This window comes from Gymnodraco acuticeps, unplaced genomic scaffold (assembly GCF_902827175.1).
Source record: "Gymnodraco acuticeps unplaced genomic scaffold, fGymAcu1.1, whole genome shotgun sequence".
Lineage (NCBI taxonomy): Eukaryota > Metazoa > Chordata > Actinopteri > Perciformes > Bathydraconidae > Gymnodraco > Gymnodraco acuticeps.
This window is the reverse complement of record NW_022992193.1, coordinates 412,543-428,932: the sequence shown is the minus strand read 5'-3', so window position 1 is coordinate 428,932 and position 16,390 is coordinate 412,543. Positions and strand designations below refer to the sequence as shown.

Genomic DNA, 16,390 nt, shown 5'->3' with positions numbered 1-16,390 from the left:
GAGCAGTATACTCTTTCACATTGAATCATAACAAGTCATACTGAATGTAGATACAACTGACTCTAAAGTAAGTCCCAGCCTGTGACATTGGACATTTTGAAGACTCAATGTCCCAAGCAGAAGGTAGAATATTAGCTAGTCTATGTAATGTGGACAGAAAATAAATAGTTAACTGAATAGCCTACTGGGATGGAAATTGCCTATAAGCACTCAGTAAAACATAAACACACACCAAAAGCTTCTGAATGATAGGAAGTATAATTAAAACATAATGCACATTACCATTTTGAGAGAGAGTAAGTTAAAGAACTCAGAAAATAATCTCTTATCGAACTGAGGCTCCAGTAAAACACACTGACTGCGTCTCTATGGACATCATGGTGTTCACATGAGCACAGAGAGATCGGGTTATTCATGTTCCCTGTTTACATGATAAATACTAGTAACCTGGCATTTCGATGCCTTTTCTCATCTAAACTATTCAGTATTTGTATCTCTCTATCATGACATAAAGACGAAACTCATCTCCAGAAGTGAGACGGCGCCGCCGCCATCACTGTTAACTGATTAAAGGGAAATGGAAACACTTTTCAAACTGCTTTCCATGCGACAATATTCCCATTAGGAAATGTATTTATCTAGTCTATTTCCAATGTAAACGATCGAGATACGAATTTATTTTTTTGAAATACGCGCCTAATAACCTTGGGCGCTTCCATCGATCCGGGACTTTCCCAGTGACGTCACTGTGTGGGTACGGCTTCCTGGGCCAAAGCTCAATACAGCTGCAAACAACATGGCGTGCAATGCACCAGTGGTTTCCAACAAAAGAAAACGGTCGTCGTCAGGAGCGTATTGTACCCTCCCCAGCCAGACCGAAGGATGTACCCGGTTGATCGCTCACCAAGATTCGCGGAGGGATTGGGACCCCGACTCTGAGCGTCAAGCCGGGAGGCATTCACCTGGGCAGCCGCATTTCCCGGCGCAGCCCTGTGGGAAGTCTCGCTGGAAAGGAAGGTAAAGCGGATAAGAGCAAACCGGCGGGCAAATCATCCTCAGCCTCGTGTAAAACGGCCAACGCAGTGAAAAGCACCGGGGGTCGGCGTAAGGTTTCGGACGCCAGCACAGGCTTCGACGATTTATCTAAGGACTCCGGCTGTGCCACCGGGAAGCTCTCCCCGACCGACAGTAGCTCCAAGCTCTCGGACTGCGCCTCCGAGGAAAACAAGCTCTCAGCGGACGCTGTGAGTAGCGACGCCGAGTCGAGAAGCAGCCGAGGCGGGGGGCTAGACGGAGACAAGCCGCTCAGGGATGGCGTGTTGGCAGAAAGAGCTAGCCAACATGCCACCGCCAGGACCACCTGCTTCTCCTCGGAGAGGGACTAAAAGGACCGGCTCTCCCTGGCCGTGGAGACACGGGAAGGGAGCATATCCCCAGGCGAGGAGCGCTCGGTCACCTCGTTTGACAGCAGGGTGCCCCCCAGCGCATCCCTGGCTTTCTCAGACCTCACAGAGGAGTTTATGGACGGCATGCATGAGGAGTTTGTACGGTAAATAGAAGAACTGAGATCTGAGAATGATTACCTCAAGGTAAGTCCAATATATTCGACTAAGTGTCAACTATGATTGTGACTAAATGTCCCATGGGTTTTTCAAATGACAAACATAAACAAAAGGCCTAACCGGCCTATTTTAGAATTTGGTTTCTTTCATTGTAATGTTGCTTTTTGGCCTATATGCTAAAACTATTTATCATGAGCATGGTGTAATATAAAGTCAGTTGAGTTCAGTTTGTTCACTATGATTTGCTTCCTTGAGTGTAGAAATGCCTTTGGACTCCATCCAATACTACTCACTACAGGGATGATGATGTTATGATTAGAGAGCATGCAACACAGACACATGAAACACATGAGCAAAACATGTAGCCTTGCAGCCTCCACATCAATGTCATCTCCCGACAAATAGTCAAATTCATCGTTCAAAACGTCGATCTCATTGCAAAATTCCTCCATCGCTGCGATATCTGCCACGTTGTGTTGACTTCCGGTATGGATACCCGGAGCGAGGACCCACACAGTGACGTCACCATTTGGGACTCCCCTAATGGCAGCGGCCTGGTCCCGGAATTCCCCACCCGGCCGGCGGATAATTAATTTTCTTTTGGCGAGTAATATCATATACAATAAATATTACGATCAATATCCATTGTAAAATGAATAAACTACCGGAATATTATAGCTGTAATGGTGTTTCCTTTCCCCTTTAACTGCTACCAGCTGATGACTTACTTTCCTCTTCTTTGAAATGTTCTTATGTCCATGTTGTCTGGGGGAGAAAACATATCAAACCAAGAGATCGTCAGCTTTGATTTTCGCTGTATTAACCATTTCCTGAACATTTGGTGTGTGTGTGCCTTACCTCCGCTACTGGCATCGCTTCATACAACAGATCTGAGCTATCCAACTATGACAACACTCCTTGAACATGCGCGCGCTATGGGAGAATCTGCCTTGGTACAAAGTAGCAGTGAAAACATGGTACGGAGTTTCATTGATTTGGGCATTCTCTCAATAAGCAAGTCGAATGGATTTGATAGTGAAGCACTGACACAGCGCTCTACAAAGTGCGGCGAGTGGATAGACCGATTCACGGACTTTCCACATGGTAAAAGTGGGGAGGTCTAAACTAATCATTTGAAAAAGTGGGGGGGACTTGTCCCACCCTCATATAATGGCTGTGCCCATGGGCATTAGCCAGTTTGAACACAGAAATCACCACACTGACCTCTGCTGAGTTCACCACCATGGGTGCCTCTCTCTGCTGTCTGCATTCAATGAGGCCACCATTGAGCTTTCTGAGGAGAAAAATGTATCTGGGTCCAAGGTTGTGCCCCTCCTCAAAATGTTGGAGCAAAAGCTTCAAGAGGAGATGGTAAAAACCGCAGTAGCAGTGGCCAAAGAAATGGGAGAACATCTATTAAGGCAGCTAAGAGAGAGGCTCCACACACTCCAATCAAGCATCATGTCATTGGCAACGCTACTGGACCCTAGGTTCAAACTGATCGGAATTTGTAGCCCTTTAAAAGCTGCAGAAGCCACAAAAAGGCTTGTGACTGAATGTGGTGCACTAATCCGAACACCTGAAGCCGTGCCCCAAGAAAGTCCATCCACATCTCAACCTGCTGAACAAGAAACTCCAGGTAATTTTTATAAATTTTAAAGCAATTTTAAGTAATTACTACATCCACTGACACTCTCTGTGTATACTTTTCAGGAAACAAACTCTGGCATAAATTGGATCAGACTGTGAAGCTGTCCAGGAAGACCAAGAATGCGACAGCTGACGCAACTGTTGAAGTCCAGCGGTACCTGGCCGAACTAAATATCGGACGCTTGGAGGACCCTCTCAACTACTGGCAGACACCAAAACATGTTTATCCAAACCTGTATAAACTTGCAGTCACTTTTTTGTGCACACCTGCTTCCTCAGTCCCGTGTGAAAGGGTATTTTCAAAGGCAGGAGAAGTTGTATCAAAGAAAAGAAATGGCCTAAGCCCGAAAACTGTAGAAAAAATATTGTTTTTAAACAAAAACCAACAATAAAAATGGTTCCATGTCTCACAAGCACATTCACTGCCCTCTGCAAAGTCACACAAGCACATTCACTGCCCTCTGTAAAGTCACACAAGCACACCCACTGCCCTCTGTAAAGTCACACAAGCACACCCACTGCCCTCTGCAAAGTCACACAAGCACACCCACTGCCCTCTGTAAAGTCACACAAGCACACCCACTGCCCTCTGCAAAGTCACACAAGCACACCCACTGCCCTCTGCAAAGTCACACAAGCATATTCACTGCCCTCTGTAAAGTCACACAAGCACACCCACTGCCCTCTGTAAAGTCACACAAGCACACCCACTGCCCTCTGTAAAGTCACACAAGCACACCCACTGCCCTCTGCAAAGTCACACAAGCACACCCACTGCCCTCTGTAAAGTCACACAAGCACACCCACTGTAAAGTCACACAAGCATATTCACTACCCTCTGCAAAGTCACACAAGCATATTCACTGCCCTCTGTAAAGTCACAAGCACACCCACTGCCCTCTGCCCTCTGCAAAGTCACACAAGCATACCCACTGCCCTCTGCCCTCTGCAAAGTCACACAAGCATACCCACTGCCCTCTGCCCTCTGCAAAGTCACACACGTGAAACCCTTTTCGAACATATATTGCTTCTTTTATCTTTATAGCCTAGAAGGCAGCAGACATTTACATTTATTTATGTATAGATATAACAAGATACTATATTGATTGTTTTTATTATTATATACAGTCATTTTAAGACACTTACTGGTGCAAAATTCTGTTCATACAGGATTACAAATGCATTTTACATCTTTTTTCACTTTTGTATCACTATTTCCAGTATTTTTAGTATGTCAACGATTCCAAATAATATTTGGCTGTTTTACACCTGTTCACAGTGTGCACATGAAGCCCATTGAGCCTCATGAGATGAACCTTTTAGTGAACCGATTTGCTGGAAAGCTTCATAAGGCTTCATCTCGCCATCACTAGTTTCCTCTACTCTTTCGTGTCCATAACTACAAAAGAGTATTTCTAAATGCAGTCAACGTTTGCTATCTTGGCAACAAGTTGTGCGTCCATCCAGGATTGTGGTTACTCCGGTGAACATAGCATTACACAAATAAAAGTCATGTACTGGCCTCTGTTGATTTTGTAATGTCTGTAATGATTCGCTAAAGTTGCTAGCTAGTACCTTACCATTCGCGGTTAGCTAGCTAGTTAGCTAGCTGTGTGTGATTTGAGACAACAACACTGCAGTCCAAAATCAAATACTGCACGTTTTTACAATGTACAACATGCTGATCTTTCCAGTTACTTACTGAGAGCCACATTAACTGTTTTTTGAAAAGCAGAACTCAGAGGCAGAAGTACCTAGTGATACATTACAACCCAGTCTCACGGCATTTCGTGTTATAGTCATATAATTTAATCTATTGATTCGTGTTCCACAACACGATTTTCGCATTTTTTTCGTGTCACACAGAACGATTTTAAAAGCAATGTATTTCAATGTTTCGTGCCTGCACCACGTCTTTTTGTCCGGTAGGGTCTTGTAAGACCAGAAGCTGTGTGGTTCATAAAAACATTTTCTTACTCAATATCTTACCCTAAGCCTAACCCTATCCCTTTTATTTTAAATTGTATAATGTCGGAGTTTTTTTGCCGTCCGCGAGGAAAATAAATGGGGCTCAGAGCCTCAGAATCCTGAAATCTGTATTTTTTGTCATCTTTTTTTCCTTCTAATTTGTTATTATTTGGTGCAGGCACGAGACATACTACCAATAGAAATACATTGCTTCTAAAATCGTTCTGGTCAGAATACTGAAATCTGTATTTTTTTGTATCTGTTTTTCCTTCTAATTTGTTATTATTTACATTGCTTTTAAAATTGTTCTATGTGACACGAATAAAATGGCGAATCAATAGATTAATTTCCTGACTATAACACGAAATGCCGTGAGACTGTGTTGCACATTATCATTGCCCGTCCACACGGCAGCGTGCGTTGAAGCTTCAACGCTTCTTCCCATTCACTTTGAATGGGGTGACGTCACGCTTTGCCGAACTGCATTGTGGTTCCGTCGCTTCGCTTTGCTCTCGTTGCTCGCTTCAAAAGTTGAGAAAAGTTCAACTTTTGAAGCTTCGACGGAAGCGTCAGCCAATCAAATCATATGCCAGTACAAGCTCTAGCCAATCAAACCGCGTGCTTGTGTGTCCGGGGCGGGAGATTCATGTAATTGGTTGTTGGTCGAATTTCAGACACGCCCGCCGGCAAGCTTCAACGCACGCTGCCGTGTGGACGCTGCGTTACACTGCAACACAGTCTCACTGCATTTCGTGTTATAGTCACGAAATTAATCTATTGATTCGTGTTCACCAACACGATTTTGCCATTTTTTTCGTGTCACACAGAACGATTAGAAGCAATGTAAATAATAACAAATTAGAAGGAAAAACAGATTAAAAAAAATACAGATTTCAGTATTCTGACACAGAAAGATTTTAGAAGCAATGTATGTTTTGTGCGTGCACCAAATAATAACAAATTAGAAGGAAAATAAGATGACAAAAAATACAGATTTCAGTATTCTGAGGCTCTGAGCCCCATTTATTTTCCTCATGGATGGCAAAAAAACTCCGACATTATACAATTTAAAATAAAAGGGATAGGGTTAGGCTTAGGGTAAGATATTGAGTAAGAACATGTTTTTATGAACCACACAGCTTCCGGTCTTCCAAGACCCGACTGGACAAAAAGACGTGGTGCAGGCACGAAACATACAATAGAAATACATTGCTTTTAAAATCGTTCTCTGTGACACGAAAAAATGCGAAAATCGTGTTGGTGAACACGAATCAATAGATTAAACTAATTGTGTCACTATAACACGAAATGCTGTGAGACTGGGTTGCACACTGGAGTACTTTATGTTTGCCTGATTGTGAATCATGTCCAATATTTGCCATAATTAGTGTATGACCAGGTGCAGCCAATCAGGGCCTACAGAAAGGCCTGAAGAAGGCTGAAGTTTCCTCTACTCTTTTTCTATGTCTTAGTCTATATATTAATGATCTGCCGATGTGACTTCTCAAGCAACTTTGCCTGGAGTGTACCTTACAGTCACAGCAATGGGAATTTAGACATCTGCATGTTCTGAATTTGTCCTTTTTTATACACAATGGCATATAGATATTTATGTATTTGTTTATTCCACACATGGCAGTTATTTTAAAACAAAACATGTACACTTTACAAAACATTTTTTATAGCGCATGGTGGAAAGGAGCAGGGAGAAGAACATCTTATTTTACCTTCCCCTTCTTAAATATTCACAGTATGCCAGAGGTTGCATTAACCAAATATCTTTTTTTTTCTAACAGTTACAGGAAAATCTGTCTCGAATTCTGACGGATTAACTGACTGAGGGCGATCTGCCCCAATTTTTTATAATTCACAGCACTTATACAACTGTAATTTATATACTACCACATGTATATATGTTTTCTATCTATCTATAAGTAACGCTCTCTCACCAGCTCCATCACTTCTGATTCAGGGTCAAAGGTGATTCAAAGGTTATCACCTCGATAGACAATCTAATAAAAACTAGGGCCGGGACTTTAACGCGTTAATTAAGATTAATTAATTACACAAAAATTAACGCATTTTAATCGCACTTATTTTTGCACCGCGGAACGTTTCTCACTGGATGAGTTTCAGGCGTACCGATTATACTGGAGCACCAACTAACGTTCATGACTTCAGACCATGGATGTATAATAAGAACTGGATACAGCGTGGGAGGCGGGGCCTCATTCATTCCTATGAGAGCTGCTCATTAGCGCATGATGATAAAATGGCCCAACTTTTGAGAGAGTGAAACGTCACAGATTACCCAGCATGCCTGAGAAGTACCCGTATGTGCACTCATAGAGCATGCGCAACTTTAACCAAAATGCTCGTTCACATCAAGCACGTCAATTTGCGTACACGTAACAGCACCGTGCGTTCATGATAGCATGGTAATGGATTGTTGTTATCATGGATTTGATATGAACGAGGCGGCAGTTAGCAGCTAGCGGCTAGCTAGTAATGATGCTAATGTACACATCAATCGTTATGTAGCCTACTTATATTACGCTGTAACAGGATCTAGTGATATCCAACAGAGCTTAATTTAGCATGAAATTATTATTACACTGTATATATATATATTTATATACAGTGCAATAAGCTTCTTAGTGCAATACGAAGCTACAGGGACGTTAATAATGTCGGTAATATTAACTTTATTTAATACAACATTTACGGTACAAGATTTAATCATACAGCCCATGTAGTATGATAATGAATTACAGCAAACATGTGCAATATATCCATTATTACAGCTCCGTGGGATGGCAGTAAGACGGGTCCGTTCTTATTGTGCATCCATGGGTAAAGATAAACGCAACTCACATTGGTTCCTCATACAGCATCTCTGTAAACTACGTGTATTCACTGAATTTCACTCTCTGCCTTTAACGGCTCGTTGTAGCTCCAATAGCTCCAGCCCCACCCTCCCTGTGAGCACAGTGTGCTCTGATTGGTCGGGACAAGTAACATGAACGTGCCGGGCGGCGCGGTCCCGTGGGTTAGATGCGCGTTCATAATGCAGAGGGAAATAACTCTCAGAATAACGTTATTAGCACATTTTTACAACTTGAGGAACGAATGTTTTTAATAAGGGCTATACAAGTGTTCATACTGGGTAGTTTATTTAGTTTAAAAAAAATTATCCAACGAGTTACAGACCACTCTTTCCCCATGTAAGTCAATGGGAAAAAGTGTTTCCGGGCCTGGCAACCAAACGGAAGTGTAGTACCGCCGTTTGGCCAGCACGAATATTTTCATCTGAGTCCGGCGCACTTCCTGGGGGCTTGCTTCAGACAACAACAAACCACAGTAAACAACAGTGGGAAATGTTGTTTTAAAAAACGGACGGATGGAAGCGTCGATAAGAGCACGGTTGTGTGCAAATTATGCAAAAAGGAATTCGCATATCACCGCAGCACATCAAGCCTCAAGTATCACCTCAATGCAAAAACATATAGCAGCTAGCGTGGAAGCTAGCGTGGACGTTAGCCTCTTTTATCGCGTTCACACCAAAAAGAGCCAGTACTAAAATTAGTTCATGATAACCTTTTTACCCCCACGAAAGTCCCTGCTAGAGAGCAGAGAGCTCTCTCGTACGGCTCTCTTGTGAGAAAAGAGCTATATTTCTGATTGGCTGGGCGGATTGCAAACCACGCCCCGTAAAACTCCCAAAAAGTTTTGTGAAGCCGCCATTTTATTATCCTCGCATTAGCATTATTAGCATTAGCCCAGCGCAGAAACGCAGAGAGACAAACTTATGGCAACACAAAATAAAACATGGGAGCGGTGGAGATGAAGAGGTGTCGGCGTTCTGGCGATTTACTCGGAAGGCTTCAGTCCCTAACTCCGGGGACTTCCGGCCGGGGACTTTGGGCGGCAGTATACGCCGTGAAGTGGTTTGCGGCCTGCCAGTAAACCCAAAGCAGAAGAAGAAGAAGTGACGTCAGCGGCTTCATTTGCCTAATCCACCCCCAGGTTCAAAGAGTTCTCATGAACTAAATTCTCATGAACCTTTGTGGGAAAAGTACTGCGGTGTGAATGCGCCTAATGGTATACTAAAATCCATGTGAAAAAAATTGCTTCTCACTGTTCTTAGGTCAAATATTTATATGTGATTAAAAATGCGATTAATTTCGATTAATTAATTACAAAGCCTCTAATTAATTAGATTAATTTTTTTAATCGGGTCCCGGCCCTAATAAAAACACACTACATTAAAAACTCAAACCCTGCTAATACATTCATGCAGAACGGTGATCACACATATTCATGGGTGCATTTATTGCTGGCATTCTTCAAAGCCCCGTGCCCCTCCTCTCATTAATCTGTGCAATGAATTTAATTCAGGCCATGTTTTAAATATACAGTGCATCTTTCAACAAGATGCTGAGTAAACACAGTTATTGTGTTGATAATAAAACTGTTTTAACAGAGAGACTGGCTGCCTCTGATAACACTAAATGAATATAGTGTATGTAGAAACAAATACTGCAGAGCCAAGAAACCCAAGAGGAGTCAGCGGAATAACATTATCCAATCCTTTTCATCTCTCCAACATTATTTCTGCAAGTCTTTCTTCAAACTACCAATAAGTATGAGCTGATTTCATTCACATGGGGACCCAGCTTGACCAACATAGCTATACGGCGAGCCAATTTCTAGATATTCAACACAAAAAAAATATGACCTATGATGAGCAAAAGCCCCTAATGTCATGTATTGTCAATAAACAAAGCAGCATTTGCCGACCATTTTCACACCACTGCATTAAAACAGGTTAATGCAGCCAAGGTGAAAATAATGGCCACTTGTTTCAAGTATTTTTGAGCAAGCTTCAGTATACTAAGTAGAATATTCACTGTTTAATGTGATCTTAATGTTCACACAAATAGAAAGTAGTGGATCACTCACATTTCAGTTGTTCTCTTATAAAACAAAGGCTATTCAAATAAATAATTAAACATTGGAATATTTACAACGTGTATGCTAATGCAGAAAGGAGGATGACAGCCAAAGAATAATGACACATTCAAAGACAAAGCTAAATCGTTATATTCCAGAAGCTGTCATTTTTCAATACAATCTTTAAAAAAACGTATGAATGTACATTTTTCTTCTTTTTAATTAGCTAGCAACTTCAGCTGTCAGATAAATATGGTATCATGCAGCACAATGCAATTTGTCTTCATGCAGCCTAATCTATTGTTTGTCAATTTAAGAGGGCCGAGCTAATGAAGCTAGAGTCAATATAAGGATTCATTATAATGTGTTGTCTTTCGTATTGCATGTATATGCATGCCTCGTCAAATACATTTCCGCAATGCTACAACACAAGTTCATACATATTGCATGATACACACATACAGTAAAGTACCAGAACATTACCATAAAACACATGGATGCACACATGAGTCTGCTCCCCTGCGGTTAGTTAGACCATACCAAGGCAGCGGGGAAAAGTGAGCGGAGTGCGCTACTTTAAACATGTATGTAACATATCTGCAGTGTTTGAATCATGTATGTGTATCCTGTCTCTGTAGAGCGCAACACTCTGCTCTCTGACAACGATATATTCAGAGCAGTTTAAACCTTATCTACTACGTTATAAAGACGTTCAGAATACACTTCAAAAAGCCACAAGGATACACTCCAATGAAACTACAATCTAATATTGATAGCATGTAAGACCGGTATAAAGTCACCATTATGCTGTGTCTCAATAAGCTTATTCTTTGCATGCATTTGCTGTTTTTTGTCCATAACTACAAAAGTGTATTTCTAAATGCACTCAACATTTGCCATCTTGGCTACGTAGCAAAAGTTGTGCGTCCGTCCATGATTGTGGTTACTCCGGTGAACAAAGTCATGTACTGGCCTCTTTTGATTTTGTAGGGGCTAATTGAGCAGTCTGTAATGATTTGTTGAAGTTGCTAGCTAGCAACTTTATCATTTAATCATTTAAGCTAGCTAGCTAGTTAGCTCGCTGTGTGTGAGTTGAGACAACAACACCCAGTCAAAAATTCAACACTGTGCACGTTTTTACACTGTACAACATGCTGATCTTTCCAGTTACTTCCTGAGAGCCACATGAGCAGTTTTTTGAAAGGCAGAATTCAGAGGCAGAAGTACCGTACTGAGAGCCTGACACATTATCAGAGTGTTTTATGTATGCCCCCCCCCCCCCCAACAACTCTAAAGCCGCAGCAGCAGCGTGGCTGAGAGGCACCTTGGGGCTTTGATTTCCATGCTCTCAAGGTTAACCGTTAACATAATGATTTCAAAAATAGACTAAAACTAGTATACCTGGTTGGCTTAGAAGAAATGTTCTTTACATATAACACAAAAATGTAAAGTTATAAAATCCATTAAGAATTTTATTTGAGGGTCAGAATGACACTAGGAGGCCTGTGAGAGATAATGAGTATCATCTTGTCCTAAAACCAGACCATCTACATTCATTATGCATCGCTCATGTGTGCCAAGTGGAGCTGGACACAGTGTCTTTTATTCATATCATTCTCTAGTCATTATACACACAGTGTTTTAATGTCATCAATTAATAATCTCTTAAATAATTGATGGCTGATTGTGAGTTATAGAAACTGAAAAGAACGTGTACATATCGCCTACTGAGTGTGTATACTTGTCAGTGCTGTTTGCATTGTATTGAAATGCACTGGCAGTGGTGACTTAATGTGGAAATACATACCTTGAATACATGACTCTTGTTAGATAAACCTCTATTATAACTTTAGAAAGTAAATCCATGCTTATCTTAACTGACTGACAACAGTGCTCTAAGGTGAGAAACGTGTCACTTTATAGTGAACAGGACGTTTGTTCTTAAATACCTGAGCCCATTACTTTTTTAAATCGCATTTTTCAACATCATCAAATCAATTGTAGGCACTATGATGTTGAATTTAATAAAAATCCTGTTGGACAAGACCTACGTTTTATATATGATATAAGCAAATATCGTTTTGTTGTCCAAATAATTGATATAATATCGTATCATGATGGAAGTTTCACCGCTGAGCCCTCTTCTTCTCCTGACACACCCATCCAATAAGAAGACTTAGGTCCTCCATGAAATATACAACACAGGCTGATGAGAGGCACATTACCATAGATTTCATCACCCTCATCCCACACACTCATCTATACATAAAGAGCATTCCAACAACACGGCTGGAGCCAGAGAGCTGCTGCAACATTGATATCTGCAACATGAGCAGTCAATAGACACACAGCGGCACCACTGAAATATTCATCTGAAAACAGACATTATATTAAGTTATACACCCTGTTTCATCCCTCATTAACCTACCGCGTCTTCGGATCTGAAGAAGTGTTCATGCACGCTGGGTTACAAAGTATGACCTGCTGTCAGAGCTTTTTGTGTCATTTCTAACACACAATGTTCAAATTGGGGAGCTTATAAGACAGAATTTGGGAAATTCAACACCACTAATACTAATTCTATTTTTCTATTTTAGCAGAATTAGTTACCGACACTGAACACCATGATGTCTCCAATGTACCTCTACATCCCGGGACGGGTGGCGCAGTGGTCTGTGCATCCGATCATCAGATCAAGGGGGAGTGCTGGGGAACTCCAGTTCGAAACCCGCTCCTGCGTCAGGCTGTTGTGTCCTTGGGCAAGACACTTCACCCGGATTTGCTCCTGTGGGTATTGTCCACAGTACACGTATAATACCAATGTGTACTTGTAAAAGCGCCTCGATGACCTCGAGGCGTGAAGATGGACGGTGTGGCGCAGTGCGCTGTGCAATGATCATCAGATCAAGGGGTGAAACCCGCTGCTGCTGCGTCTGTAAAGCCAGTGTGTCCTTGGGCAAGACACTTCACCTGAACTTGCTCCTGTGGGTATTGTCCACAGTACATGACCATTGCATGTATGATATATGTGTAATGTGTGTATATGTAAAGCACTTTGAGTCATTGAAAAAGCGCTATAATAAATGTAAGGAATTATTATTATTACAGGAATACACTTCTACACCCCAAAATATCTCCACCACCTCAACTACCACACATGATCAGATTTGGTAAAAAGAAGCTTGTGAATATTTCCTGACATCTGAATTTAGTTTCTACGTGGTCGAAAATGTATGATTTTATGGCAAAAACATTTCCAAGCCATCATTGGTGGCCATCTTGAAAATTGCTGCCATCTTGGGAGAGGCTATTGTCGTTTTTCATAACAGTTTATGTGCCAATTACATGAACAATGTTGATGTATTCAGATGCCTGTGTTAAATATTGAACAGTCTTTTAAATGTTTCACATCGTGTAACAGTCGCCTTGTTTAGCTGCTGGTTAGTTTGCCTTGGTGTCGATTGAATGTTTCTGGATGTTGAGAAAATTCCCCTGCTTCCCCTTCTCTTACTCTGTCTGTTTCTGTCTCATCTCTCCATTATATCCCCAGGGAAGGAAGAGGTGAACGATGATGTCACCTTCCTCTTACAGCTCAATGCTGAAATCAAAATATTCATGTTTCATTTTGTAAAGAAAACTCTAAACGAGGACAAATCCAAACAGGTCCTCGGGGAAGGATGCTGGTCTAGCAGTTTTCCAGCAAACAAGCCCCTGTGGGGCCACTGTTGTTGTTGTTGTTGTGTTGGAAGTGTGGACTAGAGCAAAGCAACCCTAAACACTCAGGTCCCTCTGCACATCCATAGCTCCATCCTTATGATTGGTCCACTGTGGCTTACAGCTCCACAAAACAAAGCATTACTGTAATCATTAAACACTAATCCAAAGTACAAAGGTACACAAATGAAAGTGGGATGGATAGTCTTTAATCACATGGCTTCTTCTGTGCTCAATTCCAGCGGGATGGGGGACTCATGTCATGCATGGAACACATCAAACTACAGAGCCTGACACACACACACACACACCACCATGTGCTGCATTCAATTACAAGGGTGGATGATAAACAACACTATGTGCAAAGCATCAACAGGAAGTATTGCTGAGGGGAGTAAACACCATGCACACAATGATGGGAATTATAACTGACATACTAATGATACCGGACAGCAGACTGCATACAGGCTGTGTGGCTTACAGTATTATATATAGATGGCTTTATAGAGTATACTTTGCCATTAAGGGATAAAAGTGAATTGTATGAGGTTTTTCACGAGACATTTGGTCGTGAAAGTGAGCAGAGGAATGCTTAGAACACAAATGAGTAAGGAAGTCGCTCTAAGGGTAATTCATATTCATAGTAGTTTGGACTACAACCGGATTCATATACAACCGGATTCACAGGATGTTGCGGCAGCTAAATGTGCGCAAATAACACAAGAGCTGAACACCACACACAGTTAGAGGGAGATTATATATATTTTAAATTGGAGAGTTGCTGGGAACTGAAGCACATATGGTATGTCAAACACACATATTCCTTCCAGGGGTGATGGCAGCATTGCATGATATTTTTTAATCATGCAATCTTCTTTTTCAGTGCCAAGCTGTGCATTTTAGAACAGCATCAGCACTGACACTCTGGGATATGAAAGCAGATACCTCACAGGCTCACTCGCACATCCCATCCTCTTTAGTGGAAGAGCTTCAGATGGAAGGAGGAAACATGGAGGGGAACATGGAGGCAGTTAGGGGAGTTTGGAAAAACCAGCGAAAGATAGAATAGGAAATTGCAGAGGAAACAGTGGGGGGGCTGTAGTGAAGACCCAGCTTATAATTAGTTTCAACACATCATGGTAACGTGGCAGGAAATGAGCCAACAAAGGCAGTGAAGAGGAACTCAGTTAGTCCAAAAGGAGGAAATAATTATTGGTAAATTAACACCTAATGGTACTATAACTTTTGATTATTAACAAGAAACCTCCAAAGTGCACGTTTGAATGCACTTTATGGAAGCTCAGGACCACCCACAGTTTTTAATCCTCTCTTTTTATGCACTGTTCCATCCAACAAATAACTACAATGTCTTAACGTTTTCAGTTAGAGAGCACATAAAGAGCATCAAATCAAACATGATCATGAACCATATTCCAGCACGATACATCTCATAATCTATAACCATATTTGCTTATTTGTGTGTTAGTATGAATGAATGTTGTCTGAACTGTTTCTCTCTTAATATTAGTAATCATCTGCAGTATTACACATGCTTTGAGCCTCGTGGGGAGCGCTTGACTGCTCCGACAATAATCCCCAAAAGTACTGCAGCACCAACTGCCAGGCACACTGGGTTTAGTCTAGAGAAAAAAACACTCCTGTGCCCGGCAACTTCACATTATCCCGCTTATCACACGACCGCATATATAATAAACAAACCACTGGACTCCCAATATTAATTGAAAATGAAATGGCGGCAGCATATCAAGGTTTTCTGTAACTGTCCAAGTCTGTTCACAGTTTCTGTCGTCCAACGCTTTATCTTTTAACCTAATTTCTTCTCTCCCTCGATCCTCCTTAGCAACGGTCATTATTTTGCTTAGCAGCAGTGTGTTCTCGACAATAATAACAACCTCTGAAATGTCCAAATCGACCAATCAGAATTCAACTAAGCCGTGTAACAGTGTGTGTTGGACACTGACAACTGCTACAGTTAAAGTGTTTAGACTCAGAAGGACAGAAGCCTCTGAGAGTGAATGGTTTTCTCTCTTTGTGTCAGGAAATGAACATCAACTGCCCTTGAGCAAGGCACAGCCTGTACAAGTGACTGCATACACTGACCTTGTGCTGCCCACTGCTTCTAAAAATAAGCGCTAGTCAAGTGCAGATAGTGCTTTCACAATAGCTTCAGTCCTTGCACTGAACAATACAATGTAATGTACTTTTGTTGACTGAGGTCAGAGGAAGTGTGTGAGTGGTTGTGTGGACAATAATCTGCTCTGTCTTTGTCTCTGTCCATTCCCATATCTCCCTCTCTCATTTCTGGCTGTAAACACTTTCTCTTCATCTGTTGCCCCCCTCCTCCTCCTTTGGTCATTCCATTGGTGTGTGTGTGTGTGTGTGTGTGTGTGTGTGTGTGTGTGTGTGTGTGGGTTTATAACCCCCCAAGCACATCACAGTGTTGCCAATCCATACTTCACAGTGCAGTTCCAGCAGCGCTCTGTTTGAGCAAACTTGTGTGTGTGTGTGTGTGTGTGTGTGCG

At 41.8% G+C, this 16,390-nt stretch overlaps 1 protein-coding gene across 2 annotated transcripts in view; it reads right to left on the bottom strand.

Moving 5' to 3' along the window:
- LOC117539328 (muscarinic acetylcholine receptor M4-like) overlaps positions 1-16,390 on the bottom strand; it is a 57,360-nt gene that overhangs the window by 21,788 nt on the left and 19,182 nt on the right. The window lies entirely within an intron of this gene.